This window comes from Cheilinus undulatus, linkage group 13, assembly GCF_018320785.1.
Source record: "Cheilinus undulatus linkage group 13, ASM1832078v1, whole genome shotgun sequence".
In the NCBI taxonomy this organism is placed as follows: domain Eukaryota; kingdom Metazoa; phylum Chordata; class Actinopteri; order Labriformes; family Labridae; genus Cheilinus; species Cheilinus undulatus.
In genome coordinates this window covers 43,746,390-43,771,745 of record NC_054877.1, presented here as the reverse complement: position 1 = coordinate 43,771,745, position 25,356 = coordinate 43,746,390, and the positions used below count along the sequence as shown (strand labels likewise).

The 25,356-nt window shown below is 39.1% G+C and overlaps 1 protein-coding gene across 1 annotated transcript in view; it reads left to right on the top strand.

The window, feature by feature from the left end:
• Window positions 1–5,300: 5,300 nt before the first annotated feature.
• Window positions 5,301–25,356, top strand: part of LOC121520147 (cadherin-12-like) — a 109,797-nt gene continuing 89,741 nt past the window's right edge. The window contains exon 1 of the mRNA XM_041803464.1: window positions 5,301–5,429. The gene's annotated coding sequence lies outside the window, so the exon portion shown is untranslated. The remainder of the gene's footprint in view (window positions 5,430–25,356) is intronic.

Genomic DNA, 25,356 nt, shown 5'->3' with positions numbered 1-25,356 from the left:
CAATAACCTTTTCTCTGACTTGCCTGAGGTATTCTTTTGGTTTAATGGTAGCCAGGAATACTGATTAACCAGTGACCGGACCTTCCAGACACAGCTGTCTTTATACTACAATCACTTGAGACACATTGACTGCACTCAGGTGATCCCCATTTCACTAACTGTGAGACCAATTGTCCAGACCTCTAGATCTATAGACCCCTAATATTAGCTTGCCACCAGGATGGCAAAACTAGTTTCCAGGTTTAAGGGCCAATGACTTTTGCACATGCAGCCAGGTAGGTTTGGATGCTTTTTTTCCTTAATACATGAAATCATAATTGAAAAACTGCGCTTTGTAATTACTCTGATTTATTTGTCCTATATTAAATTTTTGATAATCTGAGGTGTAGCAATTTGCAAAAAAAAAAAAAAAAAAAAAGGGAAAAAAAAAGAAATGGGGCAGAAACTTTACATGGCTCCTCGACCATAAATGGTTAAACTCGGACTCTATTTACTCCCCACCCACACACAGTACCTCATCAACGTTAAGTCAGTAATTGGTTTAGATGGACAAAGACCCCTGCAGAGCTCAGCTTAAAGACTCTCTGACTAGGGGGCTGACACTAATCCACTATTGTGTCTTGGTGTGTTTGGGTTGTTAACAGAATTACTCTCATGTACGCAGAGAGTGAATCCTGGAATGACACAAAACTGAATCTTGACTCCTGAGTGTGTTTGTTTCCCTGCTCACACATCTGCATGCACGTCACACATTATCAATGTTTGGGTTACTTGGTGTGTTTTTGACATGTTTTTTTTGTTTTTTTTTTGTGCTGGTGAACGCATCCTGAAATTCATGCAGCCGATGTTCGTGTGCTATGCTGTCAAAACAGGAATACTTCTAAGGCTGTGTGCGTTTGTGTGTGATTAAGTGCTAGCAGAGATCCCTCGCTCCCTTAGAAGCTCGGGGGAGATGCAGCCTGATAGCGTCTCAGCTATATTACAGAGAAAACAGCCGGCAGAGAAACAGCCCGTTTGCCTGAAATCTTCACAAGTGAGACTCTGTCAACAACTCAGAACCGTCTTTACCGAGGGGAGGGGTGTAGATGAAGCGGGGGGGGGGGGGGGGTGGGAATAAAATCAAATGCAACGAGAGCTAGACGCAAAGATAGAGAGAGAAATATGAGCCAAGCGACATTTCAACACGAAGAGCTGAAAGAAAAACAAAAACTCTGGGAAAGAGAGTTTTATTTATCACATATTTATTCTCAGTGCGTCTCATCATTGATGTTTAACTGTTGTTTTTTCCTGTCATTAAAGGAACAACACGTAGAATTTTTACATTTAAATGTCTAAGACTAAACCCGATCCATCATGTACAACCCTAGTTCCAAAAAAGTTGGGCCGCAGTATGCAATGACTGTCAAACCTCATAAACCCGTATTTTATTCACAGTAGAACATAAAAAACATATCACATGTTGTATTTGAAGGTTTCCCTTTTCTTTCAACAACAGTCTGTAAAAATCTGGGAAATGAGGAATGTTGTCCCATTCTTGCCTGGACTGCAGGCAGCCAAGTTCAGCACCCAGACTCTCCTATTGTGAAGCCATGGGGTTGTGATAGATGTGGTTTAGCATTGTCCTGCTAAAATAGTCAGCGCCTTCCCTGAAGAGACGTTGTCTGGATGGGGGCATATGTTGCTCTAAAGCTTTCTACTTTTCCGCATTGATAGTATCTTTCGAGATGTGTAAACCCCCCATGCCATAGGCACTGATGCAACCCCATACCATCAGAGATGCAGGATTTCTAACTGTGCCAGGATAACAAGCTGGGTGCTCCCTCTCCTCTTTAGTCTGCAGGACACATAGTCCCTGGTTTCCAGAATGAATTTCAAATTTTGATTCATCTGTCCACAGAACAGTTTTCCATTTAACCTCAGTCCTTGTTAAATGAGCTTTGGCTTTCAATAATACAGCTTTAACTTTCTATTGTGGATGCCAAGGCCAACTGTGATCATTTCTGGAATTGTTCCTGAGCCTGTGCAGTGATTCCCTGTTACAGAATCATGCCTGTTGTTTAGTGCAGTGGTCCCTGAGGGTCTGAAGATCACCAGCATCCACCACTAACTCAGGGCCTTGACCCTTGCTCACAGAGGTTTCCCCAGATTCTCTGAATGTTTCCATGATATTATGGACTGTAGCTGCTGGGGTATTCCAAGTCTTAACAATTGCACATTGAAGGAACATTTTTCTGAAATGTGTCCACAATTTTAGGATGCAGCTTTTTGCAGTTTTGGAGAACCTCTGCCAATCTTTACACCCAATAAACTCTGGCTTTGTCCAATGCTGCTTTCATAGCCCGTCATGTTACTGACCTGTTGCAAATTAAACTAACTACTGGCAAAATGCTCTTCCAGCTTTTTCTCATTGGTACCTCTTACTTTTCCAGCCTTTTAATAATAGTATCTTGAATTTATATAGCGCCTTTCAAGAAACCCAAGGACGCTTTTGTTGCCCTGTACCTACTGCTTTGAGATGTGATGCTGCCATCAAATTCAAAACGAGCTAATATTCTTCAAGAAATAGTAAAAAGTCTCAGTTTACACATCTAATATGTTGTTTAAGTTTTGTTGTGAAGAAATATGGGTTTATATTCTGTTTTTATTTACAGTTTACAAAGCATCCTAACTTTTTTGCAAGTACTTAAACTATCCCAAATATGGAAGAGATAGAAAAGTTTTCAAAGCCAAAGAAATACTTCATTTTATGGCTGTAATACGATATATCTTGCTAAGGTGGCCACTTTGAGCCGCCATGACAGTTACGACATGGTTGGTTAGTTAATCTGAATTTCTCCATTATTAACAGTTGTTCATATGTAGTTTTTAGGGTTCTTGTAGTTCCTGGGTTGTAATGGTTCACAGAGGTCATGGTTTGGTTTGTATGTAAGTTTTGGGGTCAGTTTGGTTCAACCACTGGTGGACTCAAATGCAGGCAAGTCTGTGATTAATCCCACTCAGTTTGTCTGTCCTGGTGCATTGTAAGCAAGCAAAAGTGAGGCAGCATTTGGATAGTTCTCATCATAGCATTGTTTTGCTCTGATAGTGGTGTAAAGTAAGTCAACCACTGCTCCTTCATGTCTCATCTCTTTAAAAACAAACTGACAGCTTAGTGGATCCCACCATCTACAGGCCATCATATCCCCCCCCCCCCCCCCCCAAGATTCTGGAGAAATCTCTTTGCACAAGTGACAGCGCAGAAGGTCAATATTGGATGCTTGTTGTCTTTGATCCCTCAGGGGCCATTGCAGAAGAGTCCAGGTGCTCAACTGGTCTTCCTGTAGTCCAGATCTTTCACCAATAGAAAACATTTGGAGCATGATAAAAGGAAAAATCCTGCAAAGAAGACCCAGGATTGTTGAGTAGCTAGACTCCTACATCAGACAAGAATGGGACAACATTCCTCTCCCAAAATTCCAGCAACTGGTCTCCTTACTTACCAGACTTTCACAAACTGTTGTTAAAAGAAGATATAGTAAACATGGGCCTGTCCCTACTTTGTTTAGATGTGTTGCTGCCATAAAATTCAAAATAAACTTATATTTTCATGAAATGTAAAAATGTCTCAGTTTTAACATCTGAAATGTTGTTTAACGTCTAATTCGAATAAAATTTTCATGTATGAGACTTTAAAATCATTGCATTTTCTTTTATTTACACCACCCCAACTTTTTTGTGGAATTTGGGTTGTATATATTTGGTCCATACCTGAAATCTTCAAGAGTAGATGCAGAAATATGGACAAATTCAGTGGTTAAACAGAAAACTTCCCCTGTATTTGTTTCCGGTTCTAATGTAGAGTGTAAATAAGCCTCTAGATCAGTTTTACTCAACCCTGCTCAACCAGAGAGACAAATTGTTGAAAAATACCTTTGCAAGTAAGTGGTGAAAAGTGGAAAAAAATGGCTTGAAGTAGCAATAAAAATAAGTTAAATATGGCAAAAGTGGTCAAAAAGCAGCAAAAATTGATGAGAAGGGGCGAAAATGTGTAAAAAAAAAAAAAGTGGAGAAAGAGTCAGAAAATGGCAAAAATAAGTGAGAAGTTACAAAAAAATGAGTTACAGGTGGCAAAAAATGGTCTGAAAGTGGCAAAAATGTGGGAAAAAAAGAGAGTTAAAAGTGACTAAAATGGGCAAAAAGCAGTCAAGACTGGCAAAAATGGGTAAAAAATAGCAAACAAGTGGTATTTAATGGCAAAAGGATGCTTTAATGGGCAAAAAATGGTGAAAAGGGCAAAAATAGGATAATAGTGGCTAAAGGAAGTCACAAAAATGGCAAGAAAATAGGAAACTAGTGGTATTTAATGGAAAAAGGCAGCTTAAATGGGTGAAAAATGGCAAAAAAAGATGGTGAAAAGGGGAAAAAAGGGGAAAAATGCTAAAAAGAAAAGGCAAACATGGGCAAGAAAATAGGAAACTAGTGGTATTTAATGGCTAAAGGCAGCTTAAATGGGTGAAAAGTGACAAAAGAAATGGTGAAAAAGGGCAAAAATGGGAAAAAATGGGGGAAAAAGTGGCAAAAAGAAGTGCCCAAAATGGGCAAAAAGTAGGAAAAAAAGTGGTATTTAATGACAGAACGTAGCTTAAATGGATGAAAAGTGGCAAAAAAAAAAATGTGAAAGGGGAAAACAAAGTTATTTGGGAAAAACATTTAAAATTAGGACCTAAAAGAGCCACAGATAGTCACAAAAGAGCCACATGTGGCTCCAGAGCCACACGTTGAGTATCACTGCTCTAGATTTCAGTGAGTCATTTTGTACATGCACTCCTGCATATTTCTCAATATGTAACACTACGCACAAGTTATTATCATAAGATATATCTCTTTCATTTGGTTCACAACAAAGACACTGAGAAGAATTCAATCACTGAACTTGTGATATGAAATTCAAAATAAAGCAATATTTTAACATTTGGCTAAAAATCCAATTAATCACAACTTCCTATAGAAACACAGGGATGAACTGTGATTAAAACTATAAATCATTTGACAGCCCTAATTTAAATTATTCCACATTTTAAACATGCTCCTTTTTTTGCACTTCAGCAAATCTGACTTTTAATGAAAAACCTTGAGAGTGAATAAAGCAGAGGATTTGATGGAAGTACAGTGAGGGAAAGAGAGAGAGGGAGATGGGGGGGGGGGGGTCATTGGATGTATTAGAGAGAGAGAGGCTGAGAGAGGGAGGGACTTAGAGGGAAAGAGAGAGAGCGCTGAGAGGATTCACAGAGAGGAGACGGGAGCAGAGATAATAAGAGCAGATAGAGCCAGCTCTTAGTTCAGCAGGGTGAACTAATGGACGGAGAGAAGCAGGCACAGACCGAGTTACTGGAAATATTTGGACTTTAACTGTGCGGCGGCTTGGAGGAACACTGAGGGGCTTGTGTGAGGTAACTACCCCTCTCTGCACACTAACACTGCTTGTTGATTAGAAAGGAGAGCGCTCACTCCACACCACAATCTTCACATAAAGTCTGTGTGCTACTTTGCGCTCCTGATCTCATTATTAAGATTATTCCTGAAGTATTTCATGTGCAGGGGGGACGGGGAGCTGAAAGGGGGGTGGGGAGCTCCTAGCAAATCAATTAAAGAAGTGACAGCTACAGTAGAGGAGCTGCATGCAGGACATGTTGTGCATTCTTAAACAGGAACGTCGACTTTGTGAAGAGGAGGAACATGCCTGGTGTGAAGCTCTTTGATCACTTTATGGTGATGGGATTGGACATTGGCTGCAGCTTTTTACAGGAAGTTCTGCATTCATTCAGATCGCTGTGGAGTAAGTTAACGTGAAGAGGATAGGACAACAACAACAGAGCAGCTTTGTTGATTCAAATATTAGGTTGTGCACCTGCTAAGGTTCTCCACTGGTCCATCCTCTGGACCCAACACAATTTTAATGAGAAATTGCAACCCAAATATCTGAATATCCCCAACCTTTCAATTATTTAATGAACTATGTTTCAGTTTGGACCTTATCCTGGCGGAAAGGTGCATCATGAAATAAGTCCTGCAAGGACAAGCATGCAATTTATTCAACTCTGTTATGTCTAAAGAATTAACACATCACCATGGAAACACCAACTTTGTTATCACAACATAACAAGAGAAACAACCAAATTGAGTTGTATTTTAAATGACTCTAATTGGCCATAATAACATTGATTTATCTCTGCTTAGAGCTCCTTAATTTACATTCAGTGCTGACAAATGTAAACCTCTCTGAGGACAGTTATTATGTGCAAATGCAAGTCTTGTGGCATGTTTAGGGTCTAGATCCACCAGTTGACAACTACAACCTCAATCTCCAAAAAGTTGGGACGCTGTGTGACATGTAAATACAAACAGAATGCAATGATTGTCAAATCTCATGAACTCATATTTCATTAACAATAGAAGAAAAACGACATATGAGATGTTGATGCTGAGACGTTTTAACATTTCATGAAAATATCCACACATTTTGAATTTGATGGCAGCAACACGTCCCAAAAAGTAGGGACAGACTTGTGTTTACCATTGTGTAGCATCCCCTCTTTTAAAAACGGGAGCCAAGCTGTTGTGATAGATGAGGTATGTGGTTTAGTATTGCCTTCCCTGACAGAGACGTTGTCAGGATGGGAGCATATTTTGCTCTAAAACGTCCTTTTACTTTCAGCATTGATAGTACCTGTCCAGATGCATAAGCAGCCCATGCCATAGGCACTAATGCAACCCCATACAATCAGAGATGCAGGCTTTAGAACTGTGCCAGGATAACAAGCTGGGTGGTCACCTTTCCTCTTTAGTCTGCAGGACACGACATCTGTGGTCCCCCAAAAGAATTTCCAGTTGATTTATCTGACCACAGAACAGTTTTCCATTTTGCCTCAGTCCTTGTTAAATGAGCTTTGGCCTGGAGAAGACTGGACTGCACACACATGGCTTCTTCTTTGCATGATAAAGCTCTAACTTGTGTTTGTGGATGACATGGCCAACTGTGTTGACAGACAATGATTTCTGGAAGTGTTTCTGAGCCCATGCAGTGATTTCCTGTTACAGAATCATGCCTGTTTTTAATGCAGTTGCCCCTGAGGGTCTGAGGATCCCTAGCATCCAATATTGACCTTTGACCTTGTCCCTTGTCTACAGAAATCTCTCCAGATTTTCTGAACCTTTCAATGATATTGTGGACTGTTGGTGGAGGCATATTTAAAGTATTTGCAATTTTACGTTGAGGAGCATTTTTCAGAAATTGTTCCACAGTTTTAAAAGAGTTTTTCACAGTTTTGTTGAACCTCTTCCCATCTTTACTTCTGAGAGACTCTGCCTCTCTAAAATGTTCCTTTTATACCCAGTCTAATGCACTCACCCAAGGTAAAAGCATAACAAGATGATACTAAGGTGAACAGCTTATCAACCTCAGAGAGGAGAAGTAACTTGCTGCCTTATTTTATTCTTATGTTTGACTCAACTCTCCTAGAGTGATCTCCCGATTCCTGCACAGACTTATAGTTCTCTTTTGGTTCTCCTATAGTTCTCCTAGGATCTTGTGATCTCTTGTCTCCAGCTGGTCAATGCCGTGCTCTGCTACAGAGATGGATCTAGGAAGCCAGGGCAGGTGCTGTGGGTGGGAACAAAACAGATGTGGAGTAGGTTTAATTTCAGGGGTCAGGGATGCACATCATTAGGTTATCTGACATGGTTCAGCTTCAAACTCCCCAAACTCAATGTTTTGCCTTGTAAGGTGAAGCACTGTGGTAGGTTCATACATGCTGCTTTGTAGATGCTATCATCATCTCATTGCAAATAGCAAAGACTGCAGTCTAACTCCTTTGGTCTCAGGATAGAATTTATAATGAATTGAAGCTATACAAAGAAAGACTGAGTGATTGAGTGTGAGGCACCTTACATTTCCTTTCCCTGTGTATACTAAGTGCTTTATAAATAAAGCTTGACTTGACCTACCTTAGCCCTTGACTTGAATCAAGATGGAAGACATTTGATTCTAACATTAGTGATTGATTATTTTCCAGTTTGAGCATTCAGTAATGAGGTTAGTTCTTTGGTTTACATGTACAGTGCTTAACAAATTTATTAGACCACTCTAACCCTAACCAAAGTAAGATTTATGCCACAGCTGCCCTAAATTAACAGCATTGGTAATTACCAAAATCATTTTTTTATGTTTCTGCAATGGTCAATACACCAATATGTAGAAGCTCTTTAACCCAAATGATATTTTTAATGCTAAAATATAATTATTATTGTCGTCCATGAATTTTCAAATATATTGATTTACAAAAAAACTAAAAAAATAGTAAAGCACATTATTATTTCTTGATTAATATGTCAAATTATAGTTATTTACTTGCATTCCTGATCAGAAAAAATAGTTTTAGTGGTTGAATGTTATGCTTGATTAATCTCTGACTTCTAAATGAGCCGGCTCAAATTTGGGTGAATTCAGTTTGAAATTCCTCATTCCTGTTCAAAATGGTAAAACGTGGAGAGCTCACTGAAAATGAAAGTCTGCATTAAAGCACTTCATGATGCTGGATGGTCTCTGAGACAAATATGACAGGGGGTCTAATACATTTGTTAAGCACTGTATATCTTGGGCCCCAAGCACCAAAAGTTGATTTTTTTTTTTTTTTTTTTTTGGTCTCTTTCCATTATTATTTTGGCAAATAAATCACTATACCACCAATTTCCAGAAAAAATGTCTCCAGGTGGAAATGTATGTATTCTTGTGGTTTAGTGCAAGTGCATTGTGCAGATGGACAGCCTGCACATTTTAACATGGTTGTCAGGGGGATTTTATCGGATTGACTCCAGTTTTTTTTTTTTTTTTTTTTTTTTTTTCTCATTGTAGACAAGTCAAGATATTAAGTTGTGTGAAGTTTTCAGCATGGGTGGGGCTACAATTGGGCCCAAATTTAGATTACTTTTTGTATGTTGATTTGCAGTGAAAACACACTAATAATGCCATATAACTTTTTTTCCATTTATTTTTGGGCTTTCTTTGCCTTTTATGACAGCAGAGGACAGTGGACAGAATTGGAAACAGGGATGAAAGAGGTGGGGGAAGCTCCACAGGCCAGATTCAAACCTGGGCTTGTTGTGTACATGGGTCATCTTAAACCACTGGGCCATCTGTGTCACCCATATAACTTTTTAGTGCTTATTTCGGTCATCACTGCAGTAGAGGGATTATCACACACTGACACTGAATACATCCATGCATCAAAATTACAGCATCACACAGCGCCCCCTTCTGCCAATGAACATTTGCTCCTCTGATTCTTTTTATTTTTCCCTTTAAAGACCCTGTAAAGTGAAATCCAAAGTTTTTGTCTCAACAAACTAGATATGTTGGAATATGGTTGCTATAAACACTGACATCTACATGTGAATAAATTCTGGATTTTTACTGTTTTTCACCTCTTTCCTGGCTTGGTTTCATGTGGGCGGGGCAAATATGTGAGCTCATGATGTCATGAGCCCACCCCTCTAACACTACAATATAAATTCACATAGCAGTTTAACTCAGTACAGTTTTAAAAACTTTTTAAAACCTGAGAGGATCGTATTTCTCTGGGGTGGGCGGGGCTTCAGCTCGTTCAACAGACACGCCCACACCCTCCTGGTGAAGCTTTTACTGCCTCATTTTTCATGGTTTTGAAGCTTAATTTTATAAACTTAGAGATGTTTTATTTGACTGAAATTTGACCTGGAGGTTCATAACACAGTGATCAGTCATACAAATACCTAAATACAGATTCATTTTCACTTTACAGGGTCTTTAAACATTCAGCCCCTGTACACCATTCAACCTAGACTTATGTTTTTTGTTCTGCCTCTTGGGCCCATACCCAGATTCCAACAGGAAGTCCCCCAGCTTGATCTCATTTTCAAAATAAGGCGTTTTTCCATGGTGCCAAATGACTTTAACCTGTCGTAACTTTTGTACACATTATTCTTATCTTCTACATTATTCTGCCAAGACAACAGCATCACACTAAACACACCCAGATGCAAACATCTCATGATAGGGCCCTCTACTGGCGACAGGAAATCACACATCTGTTTACTCCTCTTACTGTGGTGAAATTCTCAAGCTCTGATTTTCATGGTTTTGCTGTGGTCTCACCTAGATTCCATTAAAACCTCTGACATATATATTGTCCAGTTTTCTTTGAATTTTATGATAAATGTCAGTCCTACCCGGATCACATCTATATATTAGCAACTTACTTTGTCACTCTGCCACCTACTGTTGACAGCCAGCACTACTTCATATACAAAGTGCAACAAATTCATTATTTTGATTTAATAACAGTCCTGTGAGGCTCTACTTATCTCTCTGTTGCACACTGCATGGTTAACCAACACCCAGAGGGATCATCACACTAACAGTTGTCATACACTCCATCAGGGTGTGAGGGCCTTTCAGTGCTGCTGCAGCCCTGGTACATTAAATATAATTTTAGCAGTAGCAGCTACACCTTTAAAGAGCTACAAACAGCACTGTAATGACATGCTGACTGACAGTGAGCCATAAACAGTAGAGTAATACAAATGTGACCCACTTTTTATTCAGCTTATACTTTCATATAGATGCTAATTACCCTGGTAAAATGAGAGGCTTAAGAGCAGGGTGCTTCACTGAGACAGTCTATGTTTAAATAAAATAAAGGCACGCTTTCTTCTCAGGTGCTAAAATCAAACAAGCTCAGACCAAAAACTTCAGTCCTTCAAAACTCTGTAAATTTTAACAGGAGAAGGTGAAAAGCAACGCAAATCTCCACTATGGTAGGTCTGTTAGTTCTGATTAAAACTACACCAACATTTTGGCACACTCAAAACATCGGCCATACATATGAGTAGAAATTGCCATACCTGCCAAGAGCCAGTTTTAATAGTAATATCATGCATCCCTTAAATCAAACCTTAGAGCAGTGATACCCAACGTGTGGCTCTTGAGCCACATGCAGCTCTTTTATCTCATGATTTGAAATATTACTCCCCTAGAAAACCTTAAAAAAGGAAACTGTGACCTCAGAAATTATTCACAGCAAGTCACATTAATCAGTGTGTTTCCCACACTTCTACAGTAGGCTTTAGTTGTCAACATGTATTTCTGTCTTTACATTTTTATTGCAATTTCTTTTACCACTTTTAATCCTTTTTTGCTGCTTTTGGTCCATTTTTGCCCCTTCTTTTGCCATCTTAATCCACTTTAATCCTGCTTTTTGCTATTTGCAGTTTTCCCCTTTTTTCTGCCATTTTTCCCCATTAATGCTGCGCTTTGCCTTTTTTTTCCATTTTTTTAACCATTTCTGCCACTCTTTGTTGCTATTTTTCCCGATTTTTCCTATCTTTTTGCTGTTTTATGCCCATTTTAGTGACTTTTAACATACTTTTTGCTACATTTTGTTCCGCTTTTTAAACACTTTTGCCACCTATAACTTTTTTTTTGCCACTTTTCACCCAGTTTTTTGCCATTTTAAGCCTGTTTTGCCCCTTTTCAGCCATTTATGCCACACTTTTGCTTTTTGACCATTTTTGCCACCTTAATTGATGTTTTTATCACTTCCCACCCATTTTTTCCTCTTTCCACCCTTGTTGCCACTTTTTCTCTCCATTTTTGCCACTTTTCACCCATTTTTTGCCACTTTTTTGTTGCTTTTTGACCATTTTTGCCACCTATAACTTAGTTTTATTGCCACTTTAACCCCCTTTTTTTTGCCACTTTTCACCACTTAGATTTTGGCTTTTGCAAATGTATTTTAGCTAGCTAATACATATAGCATGCCTTTCTAAACTTTAAGAAGTGTTTCCAAAAGTATGGGTCCTGGAGATTTTGCAGGTCAGTGGGTTGTGGTCTTTCACACTAAGTGAAAACCATAGACGTCATTTTTTAAAGTTCCAGAATTGATAAGACTCAGCGAGTAGGTGTAGTAAACACGGCCACTTTCTATCTCTGTTTTTGTCTGTTGCTCAGAGTCAGTGACACGTTTCAACAGGTGTTGAATTAACTGGTGGCACTCTGTTAAGCGTCCTGCTAAGCCCATCAGGATAAAGCTGTTAGAATTTGTCAGTAACTTTGGAGACATTAACGTTACTAGGAAAGAGTTTGTGAAGTCACAAGAACACTTAGAGACAGTGATGGACTCTAGGTGTTTGAGGGGCGGGGCAAAGGAACAAGAAGCACTGTTGGGGCAATAGTGTATGAAAAGTTGTCCCTTTACAGTGAAATAGTTAGAAACCCTGGTTAAGATTGAGCATCTTTAAATATGTGATCAAACCTACCACACCTCTGTGAGAACACAGATAAGGAATTCTGAACTATTCGACCATTTATTCTACAAAAACAGAGCTGAGCTGAGTCTTAGTCATCCTCAGTTTAGACAGTGACCCACTACTGAATCAGTTGTGGCATGTACAATTTTGAGGAGTTCGGTCAGGGGACACTTTATCAATTTCTCTACTAAATTTGAGCCCTAGTGGGAACTTCACAATGTTTGTCCTGACTTGAGGGGCACCCTAGAGGGCACTTTGCTACCTTTATTCCCACCGACAGGGCAATCTAAACGGATCACAACTAAATTTTGCCAAATGAAAATACATTCTGGAGGGCATTAAATCCAGTTTGTCCACTTGAAGGTCATCCAATTGTGCATTCAACCTAATTTTGACCCAAATGGCTTGGGAAGGAGACCTAAGAGGGCACCTTGCCATGTTTTGTCCACTGAAAGGGCCCTTTATCACATTTTACCAACAGGATGAGCACTCATACATAGTTTTTCTTCAGTAAGGACATCCTTGGAGCACTCACTTTGTCCACATGGGGCACGGTCAAGGGCACTTTTTCATGTTTTGTCCACTTGAAAGGGAACCTAGAGGGCACCTAACCCAGTTTTGTCCACTAAATGAGCACCCAAGAGGGCTCTTTATCAGGTTTCCTCACAGAGTGGGTGCCCAATCCAGGTTTTCCACTTTAATTGCACTGTTATGGCTACTTTTTCCTGCTTTATCCACAGGAAGGACACCTAAGAGGGAACTCCACCAAGGTTTGTGCATTGGAAGGGCTCTCTTAAGAACACTTACACACATTTTGTCCTCTTGGGTACACAGTAGGGTTCTTTATCACATTGTGTCCACAGAGAGGGCACCCCAGAGGGCTCTTTCTCATGTCTTATTTACCATACAGTATTTTTGAACTTTTGGGCATATAAGAAATGTGATGGTAAAAATATGAAGGTAAATACTCCGAGTCTAGTTGTTGTTAGAGGTGGACCTCTGAAGATATTGAAGTTTCAAACTAGGCTGTGGCTGTAAAGTCAGTGTCGGTGCAGAACAGGATATCAGGAACAGAGAGAGGGATATGATCTGGAGCAGGGGTGTCAAATACGGCCCGCAGTTATACCCGACCCACAAGACCATATCAGATTTGGATGACAGTTTATGGTTAGTGTTGACCCTGTTAGACTCTCAGGTTAGACCTAAATTCAGAATCTGGCCCCTGCTGTGGTTGAGTTTGACACCCCTGATCTAGAGAAAAGAGGTCACAGATTGGACCAAAACCCAGGCCTAGTAGAATAAGATCCTTTAAATACCATATTTTAAGTAACAACTTTTCTAACTTAAACTAGTATAAAGACATTTATAGACACTGGGTGGTTGTCAGGTTTTCGTTTAGTCGCTAACAGCAGCAGAGTTTTGTTTCTTTTAACACCACTTCACTCAACGTAACAATCCACTGAATATTTAGGAGCTTTATTAGAATTTGAAATGAATGAAAATTGTTAGCACTTTATTTCTTTTGTAGATTCTTCTCATGGGAATAAGAAATTCTATATTTGCTGTTTTTCTTTATATTTAGTGACATTTCTAATCTTCTGTTGTGCGTGGAGGTGGTGCAGTTATACCGTAGTTTGCATGTCACCTCACAGCAACAGTAACTTTCTGCTCTCCAATCCTCTTTCTGGCTTGAGCCTTTCACTTCTTGGAGTTTGCATGATGCTCTTGTGCCAACTTGAGTTTCATCCAGTAGTCAACGGGAACGTGAGTCGTTCAGGTTAATGGGTCACTTTTAATAACATGAAGGTGTGAGCTATTGTGTGCCCAGTCATTGACTGACAGCTTGTCCACAGCTGGTCCTAAGTTTCTACTTTCTAATTTACTTCAGCCTGGATTTGTTGCAGTTAAATAGAGTCTGAGTAGAGACGCTGCATGCTGCCTCAGCCTGTTGAGACTGTAAACGCTGAGATGAACATGACTGAGAAACTGTTGCGCTCTGCAGAAAAGATGTCTCATCTAAAACATCTCTATGTGATGAATAAAAAGACCAGGGATGCAGCGTTCAGCTAAGATGTGACTTCAATTCAAGAGATGAACTATACACAGTGGCTTGGTCCTGGATGCAAAGTTTAGCACTATTGTCCTGTCCATGCCACACTCCTGAGCAAATCACCTCCTTTTTTTCTCAATCTTAGTATTTACTTCTCTGATACTATTTTTTCCTTCCCAATACTGATTGGGAGCTCAGATCCAATATGGGTGTGACCTTTCTGGACTGACTGTGCAGAATAGTAAATTATTTTAGACCTATTTGACTCAGAACATGGCTCAACAAACAGCATCATAACATACAGCATCTCTGTGACTCTAAGGCTGTTTTTTCTGCTGATTTTTGAGTTTTACTGCTAAATATTAAAATAACAATAATACAGGGGGCTGCATTACAGGTTCTCTTTATCTCAGACAGACCCTCACTTAGGGTAAACAACATGACAGGTAGCATTCAAGCTCGCTGTAATAAATGGTCATAATTGATTTAAATTAGATAAAACTGTTCAATATTGGGCTTCTTGGATTTAATCATAAAGTCCCAAAAAGTCACACTAGTTCCAGGCTCACTGAAAATGCTGCTGCAAGGGATTCAAAGGCATGGATAGTGTCAGTGGGAAAGCACAACGGCTAGCTTCAAGAGGAAAACAAGCAAGAGATAATGATTTATGGTTTAAAAGTTATTTAACTTTTGATAAACTGTGTCACTTCTTGTCGTGTACGACAGCACCGGTCTGGAAGGCATTTTAATGATCAAATTCAAAGAAAAACTGCAGTAGTCACTTTACTTTGCTGCTGCAGTGCAGGTCTTCGCTGCTAAAAACGCTAGCTTGTGCATGCAGTGCTTTCCGGCAGCGAAGAAGAATTGAGCTATGGCTAAGCCACGCCCCCTCCACTCACTCGGACAAACAATGAACATTCACTGACAGACGCTATTGCAGTTGTCACAGTAGGAGACATTTCACAGGAGGCCAGTGATGATTTTTTGGAGACAGAAAGATCACATATCATCTAGAAGTCACCAAAAGGGTCTAAACTACGCATTGGAGGGATATATTAATCATTTTATTGTCGAGAAAGTCGATAAAAAGCTTCAGTTACAAGCCAAAATTTACAGGTCCCAGTGGAAACGTTATAAACCGCATCTCATTGCCATCACAATCTCAGACCACAAGATAGAGGATCAACATCAAAGTGCCACTGAAGTTAAGGTTTTTGGCTCAGAATATGAGAAAAATATAACGGCCTTTTTACCATCTTTACCAAGAGTGTCTCTCCATTAGTTTGGTTCTACAGTATTTACATTGAATCATTCAGCACAACGTTTGCCAACAATTGTTATCTCAGCTATTACAGATAAGTTAATGAAGCTAAGCTCCAGAAGTTAAAGTTAGTTTAACTAGAGCCTTTTGGACAACAGCAATGATGTACGATCACCAAAGAATGAAAACTACAACAAAAAATGCCAATGAACTCCCAACAAACAACGTGACACAACGAACAACGCAGCTAGGAGCTAACGTTAGGCTAACTTTAGCTAACATTAGAGAGGCTAAAGATAACTTTGTATTTCTTTCCAGCAAAGTCACAATATGTTGCCTCAAATATGATGTTGGCTCACCTTAGAACAGATGTTGTTAATTTTATCCACGTTGAGTTGATGTTGTGGTCTACCGCACTATTATAGCCATTATTATATTGGTTTAGATGTGGCTTAGGAAAGGGTAAAAATACACTCTGTCGCCCAGCCTCTCAGGATACCTTGTGTTGGAGTCGCATGTACCCCATGAACACCGTTTGACCATTTTTAAACTTAAAATCTCAAAAAATCTCATAAAACCAGACGAAAACTGACTTTCTCCCATGCATTTCAATGGATGTCCAGGCAGCCAATGTCCGATTGTATGGAGTGGCTATATGCACTGTGACTGGCTCATTGCGTTTGAGGGCGGGACTTAGCCATAGGTCAATTGTTTTTTGGTTTATAGCGCTAACAGTTAGCATGGCTAAAGGAAGCAAAATATAATGCTAAATCAAACAGTATTGGATCTGTGCATACACTCGTTTACTGGCTGATACAATACCTGCATTTTAAGCAGTATTGGACGTATTTCCGGTACCAGTATTGAAATTCGAACAACTCTAGTTGTAGCATGATGTGTTTCGTCACCAATGACCAATACGTGTTTATAGTTGCAGTGAAATCTGCATCAGTTGCCGTGCCATATAAAGTATGAACTGCTGCTAAAAGCTGCTGTTCTGTTGCTGTACCTCACTCATGTTTTGTGCTGCTTAGTGATGGAACACTGTTATTCTCTGACATCTTTGCCCAAGACCCCCATGGTCCAAATTCCCATGATTCCCCACACCTTTGATGTCACTTTCTGATACTGTACATTTACACTGCCTTGACAGCTTTTGTTTCATTCTAGAGGTTTCTGACAGATTAGTGCAACAGTCATAAATGTATTTTATTAATTCAAGCTGGGAAGGCATCCTTTAAAGACTTAAAGCAACAGGATGCAGTAAAGCCAAACTCCATGAGGACACATTGTCCTTTAAAGGTGTTGAACTTCCAGCCCAGCAGTGTAGACTAAAGGCCGGATACAGCTGAATGGCTGTGAAAAAAGAGGACCATGAATAAGTAAATAGAATTTAAAAATCCATCTATATTTCTTGTCAAATTGCTCCTGCTCTGGTGGAGGGCTTCCACTGATGTATGGAAATGAATGAGAGCGTTGCATTGGCAGCCTGGAGAGTTTCTGTGTGGCTCCAACTGGGGCAGCTCGCCTTGTTCCACCTCAGTGGAAGATTGATGACTTCTGGGTTCTGGGATCTGCACCTGTTTCCTCTCCGCTGTCTCCCCTCTCTCCCCCCCCGTCGGTCCCTCTGCAGGCTACGCTCTATCTCCTTCTGTGCAGCTGCTTTATTGTGGTTATTAAATATTAATGGCACATCATGTTATGAGTGTAATGTATGAAAATTTAATATACAAGTTTGAGCATGTGTGCAAGGTTAGCATGGAGAGAGAACATGATCGGCTACAAGTTTAACCAGAGGGCAGAACAAACGTGCACCCAACACAGGCCTGCTCTGCTAGTGCCATGTCAGACTATGTTAAAGGATTAGTTCACTTTTTTTTTTTTTTAAATTAAGAATAAGACATGTGCTGCTATTTTTCCTGAATGACCTCAGAAGGACTCATTTTGAATGCCTGGCTTTTACTTCTTATTTTGTTGCTTTTATTTTAAAGATTATTTTTAAATTGAGATTTATTTTGCTATTTTGATAGGACTGCTGAGGCAAGACAGGACACTGGGATGAAAGAGCAAGGGGAAGATGTGCACAAAACACGGATCAGGATCAGGATTCTGCCCTATACGTTCAGTGCATTGAGGACTTTAGCTGAATGAATAAAAAAGGAATGTGTTTATCTTTGGCAGGTTTTATTTGACCCCAAACAGTCGTCGTATTTCACAACATGACCGAATTCTTGATCCACAGCATAAATGATGATTAGTACTACTCCCAGCAGCCGTATAATTCTGCAATCACCTAGAGGTTACCCAGTGATAATACCAACAAAAACCCACAGTAATAAGGCTGATTAAAGCTGGGTGTTACTAGTGATAGCCTGAATTGATTTGAATTCAATTTGAATGCTTCACAAGCTCCCAGTTCATTCTGATTTCTGACTCAGTTCAATAATGATTAGGCCTGTCAGCATTAATCAGAGTAATTAAGGTCAATAATGAGTGCATTTTTTAATCCAATTAATCTCATGCTTTATTGTCTGTGCCAGCACACTTTGGTTAGTCCATGTCAGTGTCTCCCTGAGGATAAAGATAGGAAGGAGGTAGCCCCCAGTGTGTGAATCCAAAAGTTGTCATTGTAAGAGGCGTTTGAGTTTACCCACCCCCAAAATGACTTTGAGAGTGTCTGATTGGTGTGACCAGCTGTTTTGTGGAGCTGGGCCATAGGGTAGGGGTTTTGAACCCTTGGCAGACACATTGGCAGATTTGTGTTCAGCCAGTCTGTCACGCAGCCTGCATTCTGTCCAGCCAGCATGAAAACAGCCACGCTCACATTCTGTGGTATTTTATATTTAACCTGAATCATAACCACTCTTATCAAAGAATCAAATATTTAAACAGTAAGTAGCCCTCTTAAAAATGTTGATCCTTTTGTTTAAAACAGAATTAAAATACATAAAAAAGCTAAAATGGGTTAATAATGGCAAATAATGCAGAAAGGTTGGTGAAATAGGAGTTTAAAAGTAGCAGAAATGTGTTAGAAGTGCCAAAAATTCCATAAAAGTGGCAAGAAATGACATATTAAGTGGTAAAAGGGGATTCAAAAAGTGACAAAGTAAAAGTAAAAAGTGTTAAAGTAGCAAAAATAGGTGGAAGTAGGATGAAAAGTTGATCAAAACTGGCAACAAAGGGATAGCTGAGGCAGAAATAGTCAAAAATGGGTTAAACTAGCAAAAATGGGCATATTAAATTGTGAAATGTGGTGTAAAAAGTGGTAAAGAGGGGTTAATAGTAGCAATAATGGGTCAACAGAGCCAACAATAGGCGAAGAGTGGCAAGATTTGATTTAGAAGTGGCAAAAACAGGCAGAAAAAAAGTGGAGAAAAGGGTTTAAAACTGACTAAAAATGGGTTTTAAGCTGCAAATATGTGTTTAAGTTAGAAAGTGATGACAACGGGTTGAAATCCAGCAACATTGGTGTAAAGTGGCAACAGTGTCAATTAAAAAAGTATTCCTAGTTAAGGGATCTGGAGACCCCCTCTCAGTGTTTCACTACCCCCGACGGGGTCCCAACCCCAAGGGTGAGAACTCCTGGTTTAGGGACTAGGAGTTGAAGAACATCATAAGATTGTTTTTCTTTTTAAAATTTCAATCATATTCACTCTTAAAAGTTTCTGTCAGGTTTAGTCAAAAAAAAAAAAAAAAAAAAACAACAACAACAACAAAAAAACAGTTTAGTCTAGTTTTAGTCAAGTAAAACTCCTTACATTTTAGTCTTAAATTCACAATGTGTATTCTCTTTTGACCAATTTTATTTGCTTTTATATATAAATATATATAAGTAAGTGAAAACATCCATATAAATGGACTATCAATATGTATTTACAATGAAGAAAATACAAAAATACCTTGAATGCTGTCTACATAACCTCTGCCTCCAGCACTAACATTTTAACCTTGTTTCATTCTATCAGAGTTTTTAAAAACGTTTACACATTAAGGATGACACAAATAAATTGCATGAAAATGCAAATTATTCTGAGGTGAATATCGCTCATTGAAATTACCTTGCGGCTGTGGAAGATGACTCACTACAGGCTCAAAAAAAAAAAAAAAAAAAAAAAAAGTGCAAATTATTTGCATGAAAAATTACATCTGGTGTGCAACCTTTAGCCCGGGTTCACCAATGGATACATGTTAGTCCAGGAACATTTTCAGTCATAGTTTAAAGCAGTGGTAACTCGTGGCTCTTTTGTGATGATTTGTGGCTCTTTTATCTCTTAACTGGAAATATGACTCCCCATGAAAACCTTTAAAAAGGGAAACTTTGACATCAGAAATTATCCATGCCAAGTCACATGAATCAGTGAATGAATGGAGGAAATTTATTTCGGTTCATATGCAATAAGTAAAACAAATTACAAGCTCAAAGTGAAATTTCTGAATTTCCAAGGTAACTGAAAGGGTGTATGCTGAAGCTAAAGCTTATTTATAAACCTCAAATTAATCAGTTTGTTTCCCACATTTCTACAGCAGGCTTTAATTGTCAAACTTCATTATCACCTTTTTTTGTCTGTATATTTCTATCGCCTTCTTTGCCATTTTTGGTTCCTTTTTCTTTCTTTTTTTTTTTTCAAATGTCAATGTGTCAAATGTGAGACGAGCCTTTGTGTTCTTTTTGGCCAGCAGTAGTTCTGGCCTTAGAATTCCCCCATGGAAGCCATTTTTGCCCATTCTTTCTCACTCTGGAATCATGAACTCTGACCTTAACTGAGTAAAGTGAGGCCTGCAGGTCTTTAGATGTTCTGGGATCTTTTGGGACCTCCTGAATGAGTCATCGATGCACTCTTGGAGTCATTTTGGTAGGCCGGCCAGTACTGTATGCACTCTGTTAAACGTCTCAGCTGCAGTTCCTTTAGCTTCCTGTCCAAAACCTCCAGTAGCTGGCTCACCAAAATGTGGATGCTTTGTCTTAATATGATTAAAGAATTTACCCAGTCTCATGCTGTTATTAACTAGCACCTCTTTGCAAATTACACATCAGGCCTCGAAGCAACTTCAGGACCAAATCAGGAAAATCCCAAACCAGAATTGTCATGGTGGTACTCCCTTTTTTGTCTGCTCACTCCAGTATATCTCATTTTCTCTGTTACAAAAAATCTCTCCATTTTGCTCCAAAATTACAGACTTACATGCTTTGAAAACTGCTGGTGCAGTGTGTTGCCAGCCTTGATGAGTAATCTTTATAACCAGCTTCTTGGTAGCTGATAATAAAACTTGAGGTCCAGCCAGCTTACTCAGGAAAAGACTGGGTATGTTAAACTGGCTCTGTCAGTTACCATGAATATGTCGCAAGATTAAAATACAGAACTCAGAGAACTTGGCCTTTAACCTGAATCTTGGGACCAACCATTTCATTTCACTGTGCTGCATTTAAAAAAGTAAAGCAATCATAACAAAGATTGGTATAAAGCATAAATTAGTGGAAGGCTGATGATCACATTCACTCTCCTTTACCGCTGAATGTTTTGGTTGCATTTTTTTGCAGAGAACTATGGAGAGAAACTTTACAAGAAACTGAAATTTTCTGTATTTCTAAAAAAAGCATAAATCCTCCTGGGATCTTTGGTGATGTAACAGATTTTATCCCTGAAAGTATGGAGCAGAGTTGGGAAACAGGTCCATCTCCATTTTGCTGATTCTCTCTCTCTCTGCAGGATTCACTTGAACTAAAGCTGATTCTGACATTACTGATGATCTGATGGCATCTATTAGAGGTAATATAAGAACCATGAATACAGGGGGCATGTCTGAATATGAAACATTTCCTTATTTAGCTGTGGATTGTCACACTCACTGACTTGTATCCTGATCCTCTTCTTGATATGTATTATTTGGAGCACTAAGCTGAAGATAAAGCCACAGTTGCGTCTAACACACTCTACTGACTGCAGGTGTTTCATAACAGGATCATGAGTCTTGTCTGGATTATTTTTGGCGCCTAAATGCTTGATTTCAAGGAAGCTTTTCAAAGATTGCAAGTCAAGTTACAAAGCTTTGCGACTTTTTAACACATTAATCATTGGCTGAGTGACTGGGACAAACACTCCAATGAGGACTTCTTCTGGTGTTAAACACAGCGTCTGATTAGTCAAGAGACCACTCTATCAGGAAGTGGTTGATGGACGTTTGTAACATAGAAAAAAACATGGATTTACAATTTTCAACATATTTCTGTCTCTATAGTGGCTGTTTGATTTTAAAGGGGACATATTTTACCTATTTAAGACAAGTTTGTATCAGTCTCAGAGGTCCCCAAAACATGCCTGTGAAGTCTGTTGCTGAAAAAACACTCCAGTATTGGATTTTTGTGAGTCCAGAAACCCCTCTAATTCAGCCCTGCTCAGAACGAGCTGTTTCCGTGCCTGTGGCTTTAAATGTTACTGAGCTGTCTGACTCCGCCCCTCCTGGAAATGGATGTGGCTCTGCTGATCCTCCTCTCAGCTGGCAGCTGAGAGGAGGATCAGCAGAGGAGGGTGGAACTTTCTTTCAAGCAGAGGGGGCCAACTGAGCCTGGGGGCGGGGCTAACTCCCTGATGTCCCCCTTATGACATCAGGAGGGGAAAATCTGAGAACAGCTTGTTTTAGCACACGTTTTCTGAAAGGTCGAGAAAGATTGAGGGAAGGGAATGGATTTTTTTCTGGTACTTGAGGGGATTGTGGACAGGCCAGGGGCACGTATTTTTCTCAGAAAAGCCTGAAAAAGTGATTTTTGCATGATATACCCCCTTTAAGCTGAGCCATGAAGCTCATAACCTTGCAAAGCTGATGGACTAACCATTTAGTACAGAGGACGCTTAGTCTAGCGCACTGCAGGGCAGAGCCAGACCCAGTAAGGGAGGGCCCTTACTGGGTCTTAGGGGGGCCGGGATATTTCTGTAGGTGGGCCTGACTCTCAACAGCAGAGAAACAAAATCATAAAGATTCAGTTAGAAGACAAAAACATTTTTCTCCGCTCTCATGAACAGAATTTAGTTTCACAGGCCTGACTGAGGGACAGAAGGAGGCTTCAACATGCATTTAAAACTGCAATATTAAACTTTTTCCACAAAAAAGAGAGAATGATAAAAATTTGGGGTCATATCAGCCGGCCCTAGTTGGATCCCGTCCGTTGCTCTCACAGACACTGGTGTAGAGAGGAGCAGAGGGGCAGAGTGTTTGTTTTGATAAGAATAACTATTCATGCAAAGCAAAAAGATCGGAGTTCAAAATCCTCATGTATGTGTCTGTTTCTGTTCATAGGTGTCAAACGTAAGGCCCAAATCTGGCCAGTGGCACAGTTATACCTGGCCCACCAGATCATATCATATTTTTATTCTACTGTAACTGGCCCCCAGTATGAGGTCTGCAGATTTCCTCTAGTAAAACAATGTAAACTTAACCTTGATGATTGAAAATATCCTTGTCAATTCATAAGAATCAGAAATATTAAAGAGTTAGAATATTTTGATATAAAGTCAGGAATGTGGGAAAGGAAATTTGAGTTTTAATTTTGTATTTTCTAATTTGCATATCACAGCTATGACTTAAAGTTATGGTTTGAGAGTTTACCTCATATGTTGACCTTTGCAAATCATAATTTTGACTTTTATCTCATATTTTGACCGTTTAGATTCTCATTTAAAAATTTTAATTCAAATTTTTGTTTTAAACTCATAAAATTGATTTTTATCTTACGTTTTGACATTTTTAACACCTAACTTTGAATTTTAATCGCAAATTTAAACCTTTTATATTCAAAATCTTAAATTTTTAGCTCATCTTTGGACCTTTAAAACTCAGTTTATTAAATTCTGTCTCATATTTTGACATTGAAAACTGATTATTTTGAATTTCACCTTATATTTTTACCTGCTAAACTCTTGATTTAATTTTTTTTTCTCATATCTTGACATTTTCAACTCCTAAATATAACTGTTAATCCCAAATATTGACCTTTTACATTTTTTCATCTCACCTTTTGACCTTTTAAACTCATAGTTTTGAATTTTATCTCATCTTTTGACCTTTAATCTCATGATTTTTTTTCAGTACTTTAACTGTCAAACATCATGATTTTAACTTTTAATTAGTGGGGATGCTGAGCATCCACACTATTGATATTCGCGTCAGCCATTTTGTTTATTATTATTCTTTCGCGCCTCCTTCATACTTTGTCGTATCGACAATGTTTAAACTTTAAAAAAAAATCAATTTCTTTGTCACTCGACTGCTATGACTTTTCTCATTTCTAACTTTTATAATGTTTAAAATATAGCTATTTTGATGCTATTTTCAGCTATTTCTATGCTTTTTCAGCCATTGAATGCATTTTCAGCTACTTTTAGGCCAAAACCAGCTTTTTATATGCTATTTTCAGCCATTTTAAGGCCACTTTCAGCTATTTTTAGGCTATTTTCAGCTATTTGAAGGCTACTTTCAGCTATTTTAGGCTATTTTCAGCTATTTGAAGGCTGCTTTCAGCTATTTTAGGCTATTTTCAGCTATTTGAAGGCTGCTTTCAGCTATTTTTTAATCCCTTTTGAGCTATTTAATGCAATTTTCAGCTACTTTTGCACCATTTTGTGCTATTTTATGCTATTTTCAGCTATTTTTGTGCTTTTGGCTTTTGTCACCAGTTCTTCCAAAATTCAGCTCTTAGCATCCCCACGCAATTTCAGCTGAAATTACAATTTTGATCTAGTTTTTTTGTAAAATCTCAAAATCCTTTATTATCAATGTTACAGTTTTTTCTTTCCCTATAATTTGTTACCGGTGAAGATGAGGTTGACAGTTTATAGGAAATTAAAGCCCAGTTAGGTCGTCAGGTTAGACCCAAATTGAGAATTCGGCCCCCCCCTCTGACTGAGTCTGACACCCCTGCTGTAGATTTTCCTGAGAGTCTATCTTGGCACTGCTCTGCCTAACCTGCTTTTAGCTCTAACCTTAACTCAGAGTCATTCATCCCGTCTGCAGTCGGAGTAATAAACGCTCCGTATGCTTCCTGGGTGCTGGCAGACTGATCCTTTTATCGTGTTATCCGTCTGATCCCTTTATTGTGTTATCAAGTTTGTTTATTTACCAGTCGACTAAAAAAGTGGGTGTGAAGCTCCTCATGCAGCCTCTCCTGGAGTAACCCTCTAACCTAAATCCTGCCGCGCAGCACTCTGAGGATCCTTAAAGCATGCATGCATTCATGAAAATACTAACACATCCACACAGAGCTGACATGCATGTGTTCACTTTGTAAAGGTTTAAATAGGTTTGTGTGCATGTCAATTACAGCGTTACATAAAGGGAGAAAGCTGCAGAATCTCTCTGTTTATTCATGCTCTCTCTAAACCATTGTGTTACTGTGAATCCCTGAAAAGTTAATCTTCGGGATCATGTGGAGGGTGGAGGGGAGCTGTTAAATCTATAATCTGCTAAATGACTGATGTACAGGAGGCTACGGTGATCAACAAGTCTTAAAACAAGCTGAGCTGGCAGTATTAGCAGAGTAAGCTGTAATAAATAACTACTATAGGCACTATTCAAGCTAATATGACATTATTGTGGCTGATATAAAAGAAAAAAGGCAGGAAAATAAAAACACTGTGCAGACATTCTTGCTCCTTTCAGTGATCCAGGTCACTTTGCTCAGCTCAGATGGAAGAAGTGTCTGTTTTGGCTCTGAGTCAATATTTAATTTGCA